The sequence below is a fragment of the Bos taurus genome, chromosome 29 (genome assembly GCF_002263795.3).
Source record: "Bos taurus isolate L1 Dominette 01449 registration number 42190680 breed Hereford chromosome 29, ARS-UCD2.0, whole genome shotgun sequence".
NCBI classification, from domain to species: Eukaryota; Metazoa; Chordata; class Mammalia; order Artiodactyla; family Bovidae; genus Bos; species Bos taurus.
This window is the reverse complement of record NC_037356.1, coordinates 20,677,154-20,695,171: the sequence shown is the minus strand read 5'-3', so window position 1 is coordinate 20,695,171 and position 18,018 is coordinate 20,677,154. Positions and strand designations below refer to the sequence as shown.

The window sequence follows — 18,018 nt, the reverse complement described above, 5'->3', positions numbered from 1 at the left end:
TTAGAGATACCAAGGGAACATTTCATGCAAAGATGGGCTTGATTAAGGACAGAAATGGTATGGACCTAACAGAAGCAGAAGATATTAAGAAGAGATGGCAAGAATACACAGAAGAACTGTACAAAAAAAGAGCTTCACAACCCAGATAATCATGATGGTGTGATCACTGACCTAGAGCCAGACATCCTGGAATGTGAAATCAAGTGGGCCTTAGAAAGCATCACTAAAAACAAAGCTAGTGGAGGTGATGGAATTCCAGTTGAGCTATTTCAAATCCTGAAAGATGATGCTGTGAAAAGTGCTTCACTCAATATGACAGCAAATTTGCAAAACTCAGCAGTGGCCACAGGACTGGAAAAGGTCAGTTTTCATTCCAATCCCAAAGAAAGGCAATGCCAAAGATTGCTCAAACTACTGCACAATTGCACTCATTTCACACGCCAGTAAAGTAATGCTTAAAATTCTCCAAGCCAGGCTTCAGCAATATGTGAACCGTGAAATTCCTGATGTTCAAGCTGGTTTTAGAAAAGGCAGAGGAACCAGAAATCAAATTACCAACATTCGCTGGATCATCGAAAAAGCAAGAGAGTTCCAGAAAAACATCTATTTCTGCTTTATTGACTATGCCAAAGCCTTTGACTGTGTGCATCACAATAAACTGTGGAAAATTCTGAAAGAGATGGGAATACCAGACCACCTGACCTGCCTCTTGAGAAACCTGTATGCAAGTCAGGAAGCAACAGTTAGAACTGGACATGGAACAGACTGGTTCCAAATAGGAAAAGGAGTACGTCAAGGCTGTATATTGTCAACCTGCTTATTTAACTTATATGCAGAGTACATCATGAGAAACGCTGGGCTGGAAGAAGCACAAGCTGGAATCAAGATTGCCAGGAGAAATATCAATCACCTCAGATATGCAGATGACACCACCCTTATGGCAGAAAGTGAAGAAGAACTAAAAAGCCTCTTGATGAAAGTGAAAGAGGAGAGTGAAAAAGTTGGGTTAAAGCTCAACATTCAGAAAATTAAGATCATGGCATCTGGTCCTATTACTTCATGGGAAATAGATGGGGAAACAGTGGAAACAGTGTCAGACTTTATTTTTGGGGGCTCCAAAATCACTGCAGATGGTGATTGCAGCCATGAAATTAAAAGACGCTTACTCCTTGGAAGGAAAGTTATGACCAACCTAGATAGCATATTGAAAAGCAGAGGTATTACTTTGCCAACAAAGGTCCATCTAGTCAAGGCTATGGTTTTGCCAGTGGTCATGTATGCATGTGAGAGTTGGACTGTAAAGAAATCTGAGCACTGAAGAATTGATGCTTTTGAACTGTGGTGTTGGAGAAGACTCTTGAGAGTCCCTTGGACTGCAAGGAGATCAGATCAGTCCATCCTAAAGGAGATCAGTCCTGGGTGTTCATTGGAAGGACTGATGCTAAAGCTGAAACTTCAATACTTTGGGCACCTCATGCGAAGAGTTGACTCATTGGAAAAGACTCTGATGCTGGGAGGGATTGGGGGCAGGAGGAGAAGGGGATGACAGAGGATGAGATGTTTGGATGGCATCACCAACTTGATGGACATGAGTTTGAGTGAACTCTGGGAGTTGGTGATGGACAGGGAGGCCTGGCGTGCTGTGATTCATGGGGTCGCAAAGAGTCGGACATGACTGAGACCGAACTGACTGAACTGATCTATAAATTGTAATATAAAATAATTCTCAGCAAAGCATCCATAAATTCCAACCTAAAATATTAAAGCATGTTAATAAAATACAAAACTTGCTTCTGCATTATTTTTAAAATGAATGTCTCTTTCTTGATACAAATAAATAGATGTGATGTGCAAAGTTTCAGACCTCAATTTTGACATTTTAATTGCAGGAGTGAGAATGAAAAAAATATCTGTACATTTGGTTAGACTGGAAATGAAAAAACAAAACAAAACACAGCTTTCCTTAGCAGTTTACATTTTCCTAGGAAATGGTAGCAAAAAAATGAATGGTGTAGTCTGGAAAACATTGTCATTCTTGAGCAAAGGTCAGCCATCGACCTACTTATAATTACGCAGTCAAACTAAGTTCTGCAGTCAGACTGAAGCCTTCTGCATAATTTTAAATATCCACTTCCAAATGTATACACAGTTTTAGAAATGCACAACGATGCTCTGAAATAGGTGCCCAGAATTTATCTGCACATTTTTGAAATCTGTGATATCAACCAGGAGAAAATAAAAGTTTGTAAGTAAAAAGATTTTTCTTTACAAAGTACCTTTTATTTCTGTCTCATTTAATAATATCACAATCACACTGTGTGATGTTGTAAAAGTTTATGAATGGTGTTCTGTTTTCTATTGGGATATCTCATTTCAACATACATTGCTGTTATTTAGTTGCTAAGCCCTGTCAGAGTTCTTTAAGCCCCCATGGTCTATAGCCTACCAGGCTCCTCTGTTCATGGGATTTTTCACTGGAGTGAGTTGCCATTTCCTTCTCCAGGGGATCTTTCCAACTCAGGGATTAACCCATTCCTCTGGCTTCCCTCCTGGCTCAGACAATAAAGAATCTGCCTGAAATGCAGGAGACCCCAGTTCTATCCCTGGGTTGGGACGATCCCCTGGAGAAGGGAATGGCTACCCTTCAATATTCTTTGCTGAAGAATTCCATGGAGAGAGGATCTGGGAGGCTCCCACCTGGGAGGCCCTCATAGCTTTGTTACAGATACTCAGAGCAGAGCAAAAGATATAAACGGTATAAATAAAATGATTTGCTTATCTAAACATATGTACAGGAAAATTTCCATAAATAAAAATTATAAATGCCCAAAGAACACATATTGGAGAACAATTATCCTTTTACAAATATACTCACTATATTTATTTAAATATCACATTCCTTGAATTCCCTTAAAATCTGATTTGTAACATTTTGATTTGCATAGAACTTCGCAGGAACACACTTCATATGAAGCATGGTATTTCCATGTCCTTTCAAAACATCAAAGTTCATAGATGCTTTACAGATCTGTAAAGTAAGTTATCTTCTAGTCTGAATATGTTTATGTTACAGAAAAATGTGTCATTTATAGGGATGGAAATTTTACAGTAAGTATCTGTGAGATGAGTGAAATTTGGACCAAGAGATTTACAGACAATGTCCAGCCATGTAAACTGTACACCCGCAGCACTTGTACAATACTGCAGCTGGGGGCCCAATGGAGAGGAACAGAGGAGGCAGCCAGAAGGAACAGGAATCCTTGTCTTTTACACATTTGCAGCACGTCAGAGCATATATGGAATCCCAGGGGTGACACTCTCTGAGGGTTTCTTAATAAGGGATACTGCTGCTGCTGCTAAGTCAAATCAGTCGTGTCCGACTCTGTGTGGCCCCATAGACAGCAGCCCACCAGGTTCCCCCGTCCCTGGGATTCTCCCGGCAAGAACACTGGAGTGGGTTGCCATTTCCTTCTCCAATGCATGAAAGTAAAAAGTGAAAGTGAAGTCGCTCAGTCGTGTCTGACTCCTAGCGACAGAGATATTTAGCACTTCCATGTTGGCTCAGATGGTAAAAAACCTGCCTGCAATGCGGGAGACCTGGGTTCGATTCCTGGGTTGGAAAGATCTGAAGGAGGGCATGGCAACCCACTCCAGTATTCTTGCCTGGAGAATCCCCAGTAACAGAGGAGCCTGGCGGGCTACAGCTCATGAGGTCACAAAGAGCCAGATGTGACTGAGTGACTAAGCACAGAGATATTCACAAATAAGAACTGATTTTAATTGTATATGCCATACAAGCTTTGGCCAAAATTGAAGTTGATGTGAGGGAAGAGTGTGATTTCAGAGCACCCAAGACTTCTAATTACTTTCTGCTTCAATTTTCAAACTTAGGCCAGGATGGTGAAGTACCAGGAAAATGGACAAAGGGTAAGGAAGAGAGAACAAGGGTGGGGTGAGGGAGAGAGAGAGGGACAACAATGACTGATATTTCAGTACAACAACACAGACACAAAAAACGCTGCCTTGGGAGCCTCCTACAGAGAAATCAGCGTAGCTTCATGGAGACACCTTTAAATTCTTAATACAGCTATCTTTGAGCTTGTCTTTCTCTGCCTAAAGTCTGGTGAACAATGGAACGTGCAGGAGGACAGAGAAGTTGTGCACAATATGTCTGACCCTGGCCTTGCTCCCTTGCTGCCACCTTTATCGTCATGATGCTGTGTGAGCACAGAATTATGGGAGACCCATGAGCTTCGTGACACTCAAAAGTCACTACAAGGTCAGCATGTTATATCTACTACTTGCTTCAAATCCAGAAAGAAAGCAGTGGTGTTCTAAGAAGCATGAATAACCAAGTAACCGGGTCATACTCTTTCCTACTCATCTCTTTTTCCTGTACTAGCCAATCAGTGATCTGGAAACCACGACAGAAAGAAAAAAGGGGGGAAACAGGGAAACTTGTACGTTGTTTCCCTTTCAGTCCTTTACTTAAGCTGAGAGTATTCGTAGGCTTTGCATCCATCAAGAGGATAAATAAGACCTTGGTAAAGTGTGTGCATTTCTGCTGCTATGATAAGAACAAAAGACAGGCCACCAGGAGCTCTGAAACACAAATTGTGGAGTTTCAGTGATTCTGCAAGAGTTCAGTGTTATTTAAAACTTTTAAAAATAATTTTTAAAACATTTTTTTTAAGTGAAAGTTGCTCAGTAGTGTCTGACTCGCAAGCCCATGGATTATACAGTCCGTGGAATTCTCCAGGCCAGGATACTGGAGTGGGTAGCTGTTCCCTTCTTCAGGGCATCTTCCCAACCCAGGGATCGAATCAAGGTCTCCCATATTGCAGGCAGCTTCTTTACCAGCTGAGCCAACAGGGGAACTTAAAAAATAAGGTTCTTATTTAAAGCCCTTAATATTTTAACATTAAAACATTTACAATTATAACTAAAGCATTTAAAAATCTAAATAAATATAAAACATTTTAACACTAACATTGTACAGTGCAAAGGTTAATAGTAAAATTTATGTTAATAAAGTTTCTTTTTTTCTTCAGTTAGAATACTATTAACTAATATTGGGTTTCCCAGGTGGTGTTAGTGGTAAAGAACCCTCCGGACAATGCAGGAGACATAAGAGACATGGGTTTGATCTCTGGATAGAGAAGATCACCGGTAGGAGGGCATGGCAACTCTTTCCAGTATTCTTACCTGGAGAATCCCATGCACAGAGGAGCCTGGTGGGCTACAGTCCACAGTGTCGCAAAGAGACAGACACAATTGAGCAACTTAGCAAGTAACCATCTAATAATTAAAACCCGCCATGACAGGTAGAGAAAGAGAGTGGATACTGAAGAAAGGAAAACATCATATTTGAGTACCATTAACAGCATAGTTTTGCTGCCGTGTGAACAAGGAGGCTTACATTTCCATTTTGCACTGACCTCTGCAATGGATGTAGCCAAGCCAGTGTCACAGTTAATAAAAAAAAACCTTAAGGGAAGAGGAGAGGGTATTTTTCTTGTATCAGCAGAGACAATAGAGTGCTATGTTGTAACCAGAATCCCTTACAAGAGAGTCTCTCTTATGACTTGGTTATTGTAGGAAATCTCTGCACACTCTCACACGTGGGCTCCCCAGATACGGTCCTCCTGTTTGCCACATAACCTTCTTCATCTCTCACTGACATTAATTAGCCTAATAGATTTTCCTATCTTACTGCAGGAGTACCCTTTGTGAATGTCATCGCTGCTTTAGTCCCAGGTCTGAACAGAGAGTTTATCCTAAAACACGCTATTCATTTGACTCAAATCATTATTGTCAGTTTCATGTGAAGTTCTGGCTTGAGTTCTGCTGGAAAGGAGGTATGAAATCATCCAGAGGACAGGGATACGAGTTCCATACCCATTTGTCTCATCCAGGTTCAGATTGAGGTCAACAAATCAGGAAACAGATGCATCACCCATTTGCTGTATACTCTACTTAAACTTTTAAGTAGAGCATATTTTGTTGTCATAATCACAATCAAAAATCTTAAATATGTATCCTTGACCACAGAAGGCAATCAGAGAAATGAGATGAGTTTCGAAGTCTTCCATGGGTTGGAAGCAAGACTGCACCATTTACTTGACAAGTTAATCACCCTCTGAATATATTTTCTCACTGATAGTGAATCAATTATATTAATATATTATTTTTCTCACAGAAAACAGAAAATTATAACCAAAGCAGACAATCAGTAGTAAAGGGGGAAAAATGATTAGCTGCTATGTTTGCCATTCATTTGGCAATTGAGACTATGAATTTCTTTCCAGCATTTAGGAATACTCTTCCTCATGAAACAAAGTCCTCTATCAAAAATATAAAATGCTAGATATTTAATCTCCTGACCTCTCCAGCAGTAAGACTAATCGGCATAACCCTGGGTACTCTAATCACAGGGTTATTCAGCTCCAACTTGAGTAATATGCTGGTGATGCAAAGTATTGAGGACCGTCCAGAAGCTCTTCTGCTGAAGCTGGCATGAGTTAAAGCAGATTGCAGAAGCATCAGGGGTGACCTTTCCAAAGGCAGATGGAATAAGCTCCTGTGTCCTTTCCCAGGGGAAACAATGCTAGTGTTTGTGCCAGGGCAGCACGGCACCATAATTTATAATACTGGTCCTCTGCTTTGGTGCTACTTCTCTCCTAAAGATTCTAAGAGCTGTCTGGTAACTTCTGAATATATTTTCTGCTTCTATTAGCTAGACTTGTTTTCTGTTGCTTGAACTAATGACCCAGATTGATGCAGCAGATGATGAATCTATTCATAAATTCCAACATTGCTTGACAAATGATGCAGGGATAAGTAATATTTCACTCTAAGTGAGGATTTCTATAATCTAGAATCTTATTGATGACTACACTCTGCAGAAATACAATGGATGTTTATTTCATACTATGTTAGAGAAATAACTACAGAATTTGAAACGTGCAAGATTACTTTCAAAGGAATAAGGTAGCTCAAGGGAAAGAGTGTCCTTTAAGTGTGTGTGAATTATATAAAAATCTTTATACAATATGGCATTATTATTGCTGAAAGAGGTAAAAGTTCCAGGGCCAAGTTCATAGAAGATTCTCAGTAAGTCAAGGCTTTTTAACTTGATTTTATTAAGTGCAGTATAAGGAACTGTCATACGTAGTTTCTTGGCACCTCACTTGCTGGACAAGAAGGCTGATATTTCTGATGATCTTTACAAAGATACCAGGGAATTACATATCTGAAACTCTCTGATGCCTGTGACCCCCCACTCTCCTTTACTCAAGATAATATATGTAATAAGAGTCAAAGAGGAATTAAAAGGGTATTTGGATTTTAGAAACAAGAATTCACACATCTCTCTTAATCACGGTAAACTCACTAACTCCTTTGGTGGTAGAAAGAAATCCAATTACTACCAGCCTTGGGCATCCTAGCTTTTTCACTGGATTTATTTAACTTCCTTACTTGACCTTGCTCTGGTATCTATTCCTCTTTCTGGAGGTTCTCTGAAACTGTTTGGTTTGTCTCTTTTTTTTTTTTTTAATTAAATTTATTTATTTTAATTAGAGGCCAATTACTTTACAATATTACACAAATGTACCTCTTGGACTATATGTAAAACACTGTTTTCCCTTTTTTTATAACTATTGAGATTAAAATGATTTAAAATGACATATATATATTTTTTTTCTATTTGGACCTCAGAGTTTTTCCTCCTCCTAACCCATCTCTGTCTCCCCTAAGCTGCTTCCAGATATCAATCTACCAGTCAAGGTCTCAACTCTCTACAAGGAACAAGAAGGGAACTAGATCCCATACTTATCAATGAAAATTTTTCATCTGCAAGAAACATGATCTTCAACTAAAACAGATCTAACAAAATAAATGCTATGTCACTCAATGAGAAATATGCATTAGAAAGCGTTAGCTTTGGTACAGTCACTTAGCATATCATGAATAACTCAGAGGCATCACACTTTTTCATGATGTCCAAAGAAGACTGTCAATATCTTTCTTCACGGTGCCAATATTTCAACTATATCTCCCACCATTACATTCTCACAGGAGAGCATCCCAAATAGGAAAGAAGGGAGCAGGGATTAAATAGCTTTCCATTTTTACCAAGAAAGGACTTTTTTTTTCTTTAAGAATATCCTTAGAGATCTCCCTTCATCTCACTGTGTGACTCATCCTGTCTATAAAAATGAATGGTAAACAAAACCTTTATTCTGTGAGTAACAAAGAAAGTGTTAAATATGATTTGGATACGGAGTCAACAGTGGGTATGGTACCATGGATTTTATCAAGGTATAGAGAAGCAACATCTTGCAAAAGTCTCAGCTTTAAAATCCAAAGTTCAGGACTATAATTCAGATTTCAGTAAGCAGGTTATATTTATTGTGACTAAGGCATAAACTGTACTATTCAGTCATAAAGGTGGAACCCTTTAGTGTCTGTGATGAATGTCTTTAGTTCTATCTCCTTTCATTGTATTGAGCATGCTGTCGTGAGCATGATGTAAGGTAGGTATGACTGCAACAGCAGTGGAGCTGAGACATCCACATGCAGGAGATGAATCATACCAGTGCCTTTTTCTGTAGGATTTTGGATCACGGCAAGTGAAGGAGTGAAAACAGCATGTAAAGACAGAGGAGCCCAAGGCAGATGTGAACCTTGCTTTGTTTGAGCCACTCTGCCCCAAGAGACTATGGAGATGCAATCCACAGTGATACATGTTAAAGAAAAGAAGAGGGATTCGCTGAAAACTATTCTGACTGCACCATAAAAAGTGCTTCCTACTTGCTGGTATACCTTCTAAAATAAAGGGCTCTATATCAGACATTTAAAACAGAATTTGTCACAGCATAAAAAGGCCTCAGTCAATATCCATGGTGCATAGTTTGTAATTATCTGTGCTAATAGACTAGGTTGGACCAAAACAATTCCTATACACTAGAATCTTGTTTGTAACCTTTTACTCTTTTGTCATATTATCTGTTCCAGAAAACTATCATGAACTTGACTCATCAACCTTCTATCTTTAAGAAGGGAATTTAAAAAACATCAATGTAAAATGGCCCTGCAATGTAAGTAGCAACATATTGTAGGGAATATAAGTGTAGCAGTACTAATAAAACATAAGGAAATCTTTCACTGACTTTATTTTCATGACTGGATGAAATAGCCAATAATAATATTGATTATTTCTTTTTCACTTCATGCTAAGGACCTTACTTATTATGTATTATTTTTGATGATTATAAAAACCCTGTCTCAAAAATAATGGAACTAGCTTAATTCACTCAAGCTATGCAACTAGTGAGATATGGAACTGGTCTTAAAATCCTAGGATTGTCTTATTTCTAATAGGTTGTTATAGAAACCATCATGTCTCATAATACCTGCTTTACTTTGAAACAATTACAGATAGATGTTTTCTTCTCAGGATGACAGACATAAGAAAGTAAAAAGGGAGAGGACTGCAAAGAGTTACCGCTACTCTAAGTAAAGGTCAAAGAAAAGACTAAGAATAAGGCTGATAAAATATTGCCTATATAGCAGTTATAGAAGTCATGATTCTCCAGAAAAAAAAAAATAGAATAAATAGGATGTGTGTGTATGGGTGTCTAATAGGTATAGATATAGATACAGATATGGACATAGATAAAGATATAGAGGGATATGAATGTATTTTTTAAGGCAGTGTCTCACAGAATTGTAGAGACTGGCAAATTTGAAATCTGCAAGGCAGCCAGGTAGGCTAGAAACCCAAGGAAGAGGCGATGTTGTAACTTGAGTCTAAAGGCAGTATGTAGGCTGAATTTCTTTTTTCTCAATGACTTTAATCTCTTCTAATAACTTTCAACTGATTGAATGAGGTTCACATAATGGAAAGTAATCTACTTTACTCAAATGTCCATTGATTTAAGTATCAATTGTATCTAAATGAATATCTTCACCATGATATCTAGACTGGTGTCTTACCCAAAATTGGATACATCACTGACTCAGTGGACATGAGTCTGAGCAAACTCCAGGAGATACTGAAGCACAGGGAAGCCTGGCATGGTGCAGTCCACGGGGTCACAGTCAGACATGCCTTAGGGACTGAACGACAGCAACAAGGGTACTAGAGCCTATCCAAATTGCTCGTCAAATCAGGGAAGCGACAGTTGAAAATGCTACCCAGAACAGTGAGAAAACTTATACTGGGACAAATGATCACTTAATGCTTTCATTGGCTACTAATTTTTTATATGTTAATTCTATATACATTATATAGAATTGACATTATTAATAATCTTTCATAACACTAATTTTTATCATTATATTCAATAATATCACTTTCCTTCAATAAAGTTAACGCACAGAAACATTCAAGCAATACTAATTAAACAAGCATCAAACATCTAATACAAGCCATGTGATGTGCCAAGTCCTGGGGATAAAAGGAGAAAAAAGGACTTTAATTCTGTTCTCCAAAAGCTAAGAGTCTAATGAAGGGAGCAGAGAAACAATAAAAAGCATAATTAGATAATTAGATAAAATAATTAAATCTTTTCACTACTAGTTTCAGTGTCAAAGCCAGGGTTATTACAATTATTAAAGCTGGATTAAGTCACCCTGGTCTTATAGGCTGATAAAGGTGAGCTATATAACTTCAAGAATATGTCTTTTTGTCATGAATAATTTTTCAGCATAAATAGGAATGTTAACAAATTTTCAAATCAGTAATAACTTGTTAGAAATGCAATATATGCACATTAAGGCTAAAAAAGTATATATTGCAGCTTACAGATTTTATAGTTTCAATAAAACTTATTCTACTAATTTTGGATTTACATTAAAGTTCTAAACATCCAAACGCCAAATAGGGACTAAACAAAAATGTGGAAAGGACTCTGCTCAGAGGATTAACTTAAAGTTATTGGTTGTTCCCAGAATCAGTGAGAAAGTGGGTAGTTTTGACTTAGACCTGAATTCAAGAGTCTGCTTTGTCACTATCAGCTGTGACCTTAAGGAAAGTTACTTATGCTGCCAAGTCCTAACCTATTTTTCCTGGTAATAAAATCAACTGATTGTTGGGAGTTGTTGTAAAGATTAAATATGATTACACATGTGTGGATCACAATAAACTGTGGAAAATTCTGAAAGAGATGGGAATACCAGATGACCTGACCTGCCTCTTGAGAAACCTGTATGCAGGTCAGGAAGCAACAGTTAGAACTGGACATGGAACAGACTGGTTCCAAATAGGAAAAGGAGTACGTCAAGTCTGTATATTGTCACCCTGCTTATTTAACTTATATGCAGAGTACATCATGAGAAACGCTGGGCTGGAAGAAGCACAGGCTGGAATCAAGATTGCCAGGAGAAATATCAATCACCTCAGATATGCAGGTGACACCACCCTTATGGCAGAAAGTGAAGAGGAACTCAAAAGCCTCTTGATGAAAGTGAAAGAGGAGAGTGAAAAAGTTGGGTTAAAGCTCAACATTCAGAAAATTAAGATCATGGCATCTGGTCCTATTACTTCATGGGAAATAGATGGGGAAACAGTGGAAACAGTGTCAGATATTATTTTTGGGGGCTCCAAAATCACTGCAGATGGTGATTGCAGCCATGAAATTAAAAGACGTTTACTCCTTGGAAGGAAAGTTATGATCAACCTAGATAGCATATTCAAAAACAGAGACATTACTTTGCCAACAAAGGTTTGTCTAGTCAAGGCTATGGTTTTTCCTGTGGTCATGTATGGATGTGAGAGTTGGGACTGTGAAGAAGGCTGAGCGCCGAAGAATTGATGCTTTTGAACTGTGGTGTTGGAGAAGACTCTTGAGAGTCCCTTGGACTGCATGGAGATCCAACCAGTCCATTCTAAAGGAGATCAGTCCTGGGTATTCTTTGGAAGGAATAATGGTAAAGCTGAAACTCCAGTACTTTGGCCACCTCGTGCGAAGAGTTGACTCATTGGAAAAGACTCTGATGCTGGGAAGGATTGGGGTTAGGAGGAGAAGGGGACGACAGAGGACGAGATGGCTGGATGGCATCACCATGCCATTGATGGACATGAGTTTGAGTGAACTCTGGGAGTTGGTGATGGACAGGGAGGCCTGGTGTGCTGCAATTCATGGGGTCGCAAAGAGTCGGACACAACTGAGCGACTGAACTGAACTGAACTGAACACATATGAAACTGCCAAGCAGCACTTGATAGTATAATGTTCTTAGAAAGGGCTATTTCCTTATTTGTATTAGATTTGAAACTTAGGATAACACAGGAAAACAGCTCACAGGAGAATAGCTCATGAGACTGCCCATTATATTTTGCATCATTTATATTTTTACGTTGGTATAAAATTGCTAACATGATGTGAAATAAAAAGGTTTTTCTGCACCTGCATCGTTGCTGCTGATAGACACACAGACACACACATATACATGCTCTTTGTGTGAAACACAGCATACACTTCTATTTTAAGAACTTATTATCATTTAGAAACTCCTACAATGAAATCTTTCTCACACTAAAGGCTGTCTCACATTACTCAAAAGCAAAGAACACTTGAAATGCACTGGTTTGTACAGGGAATACCAATAGGCTTAGCAGTTGTCAAAAATACCAGACTAACAAGGTGAAGAGGGCAAAGAGACATGAATTGTGAGGCTGACCTCTGTTCTTGTAATTCTCTGACTATTTCATTTCTCCAGCTAATGGACTTAAGAAGACATTTGCCTCAGTATATTTCGTGTCCTCTGAAACTATTCAGTGACAAATATGCTTTCCATACCTTTGGCTTTATTCTGGAGAGCAAAATAAATTTTGATGAATGTTTCTTAGAACACCATATAAGAAAGGAGAGTCAGAGACTAAATATCAAACTTGAGGCTTTTTAGCTTAGATCACAAAACTTTAGAGATGAATGATATCTATTAGACCAAGCTTCTCTGTCTTTTCTTTTCCCCCTTTATAATAAACAGTTGTTTATTTCATGGCATTCGGAGTATGTTTATACAAGAAAAATATTAAGAAAATTTTTGAAATTTATATCATTCTAGCTTTTAGACTAACAGAGTATTTGAATGTAAGCTGGTCACTAATCTTCTTTTTTTATTTTAATTTATTTTAATTGGAGGATAATTTCTTTACAATATTGTGGTGGTTTTTGACATTGACATGATTCAAGTTTCTCTTTGTAAAAATGCAGTGACTGAATTTTTCAGAAAACTTTATTGTCAGAGAGGCAGCTTTCTTTTCCTTAATTTATAATTATAACATTACATATTTACATTAAGGAACATTATAAAAATAATTGTTTTGTGGAGTAGAAAGTATTAGAAGAAGGTAAAAAAGTTTTTTTTTTTTTAATAAGGTACATTATTGTGCTTTCCTATATAGTATTTTATCATTACACAGACAAATGTCTCCTACATTTAGGAGTTAAAGTGAAAGAAAGTGAAGTCGCTCAGTCATGTCCGACTCTTTGAGACACCATGGACTGTAACCTACCAGGCTCCCCAGTCCATGGAATTTTCCAGGCAAGAGTACTGGAGTGGGTAGCCATTTCCTTCTCCAGGGGATCTTCCCAACCCAGGCATTGAACCCGGGTCTCCCACATTGCAGGCAGATGCTTTACTGTCTGAGCCACCAGGGAAGCCCCAAGGAATTAAACTTCTTTTTAATCTTATGACACAAAAATGTTAGTAAAGTAATAAACAAGTGTTAAATCAGATTTATATTTTTAAGTCCCAAGGTTGTAAATGTCCTAAGCAAAAGTGTGCATCATTAAATTATCTTCTAATAGATGCAAAGATGCTTTTAAGATACTGCTTTAATTTTATATATTGGCTTGTTAAATTTAATTATGAAATATTTGAATTATATAAATTAATACAGTTTGTATATATATATAAAGCAAATTACACATGTAACACTTAGCTATGTAAAGTAACAAATATATAAAATAAGTTACACATAACTAATAGTAATATAAACACTTGCGAGTACACTAAGTTTTTCCTGAGGTTTTTACCTTTTTGCTGCTGTTGTTTAGAACACACTCGTTTGTTTCCTCATTTTGCTTGACTCTGTGTCGTTCTGTACATTTGGTAAGACAGCCACCTCTTCCAGTCTTAAAGGAGAGGCTTCATGGAGACGATAAATCGTCTCCTTCAGCCTTGTTCACAGGCTATCTCTCATATCTTTGCAATTGTCCAAGCAGCCTATTTAATTTTGAGTGTGGCTCAGTAGTTGAGAGCTGTGTGAACATCTGCTGGTGTTCCAGAAGGGAAGATTTCAGTCTTGATTCAGGCCAATTGGAAGCCCGACCCAGGAGGCAGCAGCTTTGAGAGCACATGGATATAGATATTCCTGCCGGACTACCACCTGTGCCAGAGATGGAGCACTGTCCCCTAGTGGCAACTGCAAAAACAGGGCACAAGACGTAAAACTGGGAACCAGACAAGACCCGCCACCAAGCTGAAAACCAGGCACCAAGCGGAAAACCGGGTGCCGGACATGCGTACAAGCCGCCTTGGGGAGATATTGACACCCTGGAAGCACTCAAAGATGGCCGCCAGCCCGTCTGGCTGTCCTGCTGAGATCATCGCAGCGGGCCCTCAGGTGGCTGTTAAATCAGTCTCCTGCCTTCAGGCCGACACTCCACGGCAGGCGAAGGAGACTCAGGCACACAAAGCCTGGGCTCACTCTGATCTGATGCTTCCACGCTGGGCCCGGGAGGGTGAGTCCTCGCGCAGGAGCCTGTCAGAATCTTCTCAGATTGCGACAGGTGTGTGGGTCTTGTGGGCACAAGTTCCAGTGGCTTTCAAAAGCCAATATTTTGGAGGGCCTGTTTCTCAGATGTAGATCTTAAAAGCTGGGTTGCCTGATGTGCTGTTTAAACCCTTCCGTCCTCAGGGAGAAGCTCCGATGGTGTGTCCTGTTCCTACTGTGGGACCGTGGGTGTCCAGCCAGGGGTGGGATTTCTGGTGAGATCCGGCCTCTTCCATGTTCTTCCCAGTGGGCCTGCTGTCCGTTGCTCAGTGCAAGGTGTTGCTGAGCCAGTTTGTACGTGTTTTTTTGTTTGTTTTCAGAGAAAGTTGTGGGATATGTAACTGTAGGTTTGGAGTATGTGGGGAAATATACAAGATGGCGCCAGTCAGGTACTCTGGTCCAGCCCTCTCACCCCATGTTCTGTAAACAATGACTTTTGCCAATTATGTAACAGCTGAGATCACTTATACCTGGTGAGGAGGTACTTGCTTGGTCTCGGACTGCTTTGTGTCGTATGCCATAAAAGCTTCACCTGGTAAAGCCCTGAAGGGTTGTGTGTGCTTATTGTAATCTCTGGTGCTTCTGCTGCTGCGCCAGCCAGGAGAGAATAAACCCATTTGCAGATCCTAGGGTTCCTGGCATTTTCTCCCAGCCTCTTAGCTTGTTCCTTGCCTGCTGTGGGTTCAGGGAACAGTGGGCACAGTGAGATACAGCGAGACATTTGGCGCTGTGAACAGGATCAGCAATACAGAGTGTTTTGGGGAGGTGGTGAATTCAAGACTCCCTTACCATCTCTGTTGAACTTAAACTTGGCTAACGTAAGAAATAATATTCTTCTAGGAGGCTCCTCAGTCAATCTCCGCTTCTTCTGTCTCCCATTCAAGAAGTAGCTGGTTTCTTGAATTTGCTTTTTATTATTACTTTTTATCATTCCTTTGACTATTTGAAACAGGTTTATCACGTGTAGATGTCCATAAAAACCGAATATCTTTGAATTTTTCATGTCTTAAAATCTTAATAGAAATGCATATACAGTGTATATATTTCTCTGTATCTTACTTTCTTTAGTTAACATTATCCAATAATCTGCACTGGTAAGGAATATGCCTGCAATTCAAGAGACCCCAGTTCGATTCGTAGGTCAGGAAGATCCCCTGGAGAAGGGATAAGCTACCCACTCCAGGGGTAGCAAAGAGTCGGACCCAACTGAGTGACTTTCATTTTCACCAGTATTCTTGGGCTTCCCTGGTGGCTCAAATGGTAAAGAATCTCCCTGTAATGAGGGAGACCTGGGTTCCATACCTGGGTTAGGAAGATCCCCTGGAGGAGGGCATGGCCATCTACCTCAGTATTCTTGCCTGGAGAATCCTCACGGACAGAGCAGACTGGTGGTCTACAGTCAATGGAATTGCTAAGTCGGACACAACTGAGTGACTAAGCACAGAACAATAATCTATAAGATGCCTCTTATGTGTGTTCTATGACATAAAAATATAAGTTGGTCACAGCCACTCTCAAACTATATTTGCCATCCAGAAAAAGTAATTTATGAACAATATTTTTTCTACCTGAGCCAAATAAGGTGTATCAAAATACTTAGTTTTTGATTTCCACTTTCTCTGTTCATGATCAGTTTCGTAGCCTGAGATTCACAACAGTAAATGTTAATTTTGAATCTAAAGATGGCATCCCTTCCTTCTCAGGCCCAACTGTAAAATAGTATCTTTATTTACCGCCCAGGTATTTTGAATAATAATTCTGACTATGATTTATCAGCAAGAATAACAATACTAGAGAATTTGAAATTAAAACAAAAGGGCATGAATACCTGTGGGAGGTGCTGGGTTGATGGGAGAATCCAAGTAGAGGATGTTAAGATGCTATCCAATTTGAAAATGTTATACTTAGTTTTGTGTAACTTAGATCAGTGATTTTATTTCTTCCAAATTTTAGAATAACTTTATCCATACATATTGCATGTATCAATATATAGAAGATGACAATATTTAGGACCATTTCTAAACAAATTGAAAGGAGTTTTTTGTTGTTGTTGTTTTTTAAAGGGATAGATAATAGAAAAAAATGAGCTGTAGTAGTCACTAAAATCCTCTAGGTTTGCATGGCACCACATTGACTGAATTCCATTACTATTTATGTTATGTTCTAACAGTCACTACTCCACAAGAATGCATTCATATTCTGATTGCCTTTTATTATTTTTTATTGGAGTATAATTGCTTTACAGTGTTGTATTAGTTTCTGCTGTACAATGAAGTGAATCAGCTATATGTATACATATATCCCCTCTCTTTTGAAACTCCTTTCCCGCCCCGATCCCACCGATCTAGGTCGTCACAGCACTGAGCTGAGCTTCCTATGAGCTTCCTGTGCTATATAGCAGGTTCTCAGAAGCCATCTACTTACATATGGTAGTGTGTGTGTGTGTGTATATATATATATATATATATATAAATCCCAATCTATTTCATCCCACCATTCTCTTTCCCCTCTGTGTCCACATATTTGTTCTCTATGTCTGTGTCTCTATCCCTACTCTGGAAATAGGTGCATCTGTACCATTTTTCTTGGGCTTCCCAGGTGGCACTAGTGGTAAAGAACTCTTCTCCCAATGTAGGAGACATGAGAGACATGGGATCGATCCCCTGGTGAGAAAGATCCCCTGGAGAAAGATATGGCAATGCACTCCAGTATTCTTGCCAGGATAGCCCCATGGACAGAGGAGCCTGGCAGGCTGCAGCCCTTGGGGTTGCAAAGAGTTGAACATGACTGACCACATACTATTTTTCTAGATTCCACACATATGCATTAATATATGATATTTGTTTTTCTCTTTCTGACTTACTCCATACTGTATGACAGACTCTAGGTCCATCCACATCTCTAAAAATGACCTAATTTTGTTCCTTTTTATGGATGAGTAATATTCCATGGTATGTGTGTAATACATCTTTATCTATTCATCTGTCATTGGATATTTAGGTTATTTCCATTAGATGCTAGGCACTGTTCTTAGAGCAGCACATAAGAAATAATGAAGAAGATAGAGGGAGTCATTGTTTGCCTTTGTCAAAAACTAAGCAGACACTGCCTTATGTGGATTTCATTGAGAAAGACATTTTTAGACTTCATAAGAAGTGAAGTTGCTCAGTTGTGTACAACTCTTTGTGATCCCATTGACTGATCTTCTGTCCATGGCATTTTCCAGTCAAG

The 18,018-nt window shown here is 39.0% G+C and overlaps 1 long non-coding RNA gene across 1 annotated transcript in view; it reads right to left on the bottom strand.

Annotated features, from left to right (window-relative positions):
• Positions 1 to 14,644, bottom strand: part of LOC132344230 (uncharacterized) — a 68,123-nt gene extending 53,479 nt beyond the window's left edge. Inside the window, exon 1 of the long non-coding RNA XR_009493406.1 lies at positions 14,048 to 14,644. This is a non-coding gene — a long non-coding RNA (uncharacterized lncRNA). The remainder of the gene's footprint in view (positions 1 to 14,047) is intronic.
• Positions 14,645 to 18,018: the final 3,374 nt, after the last annotated feature.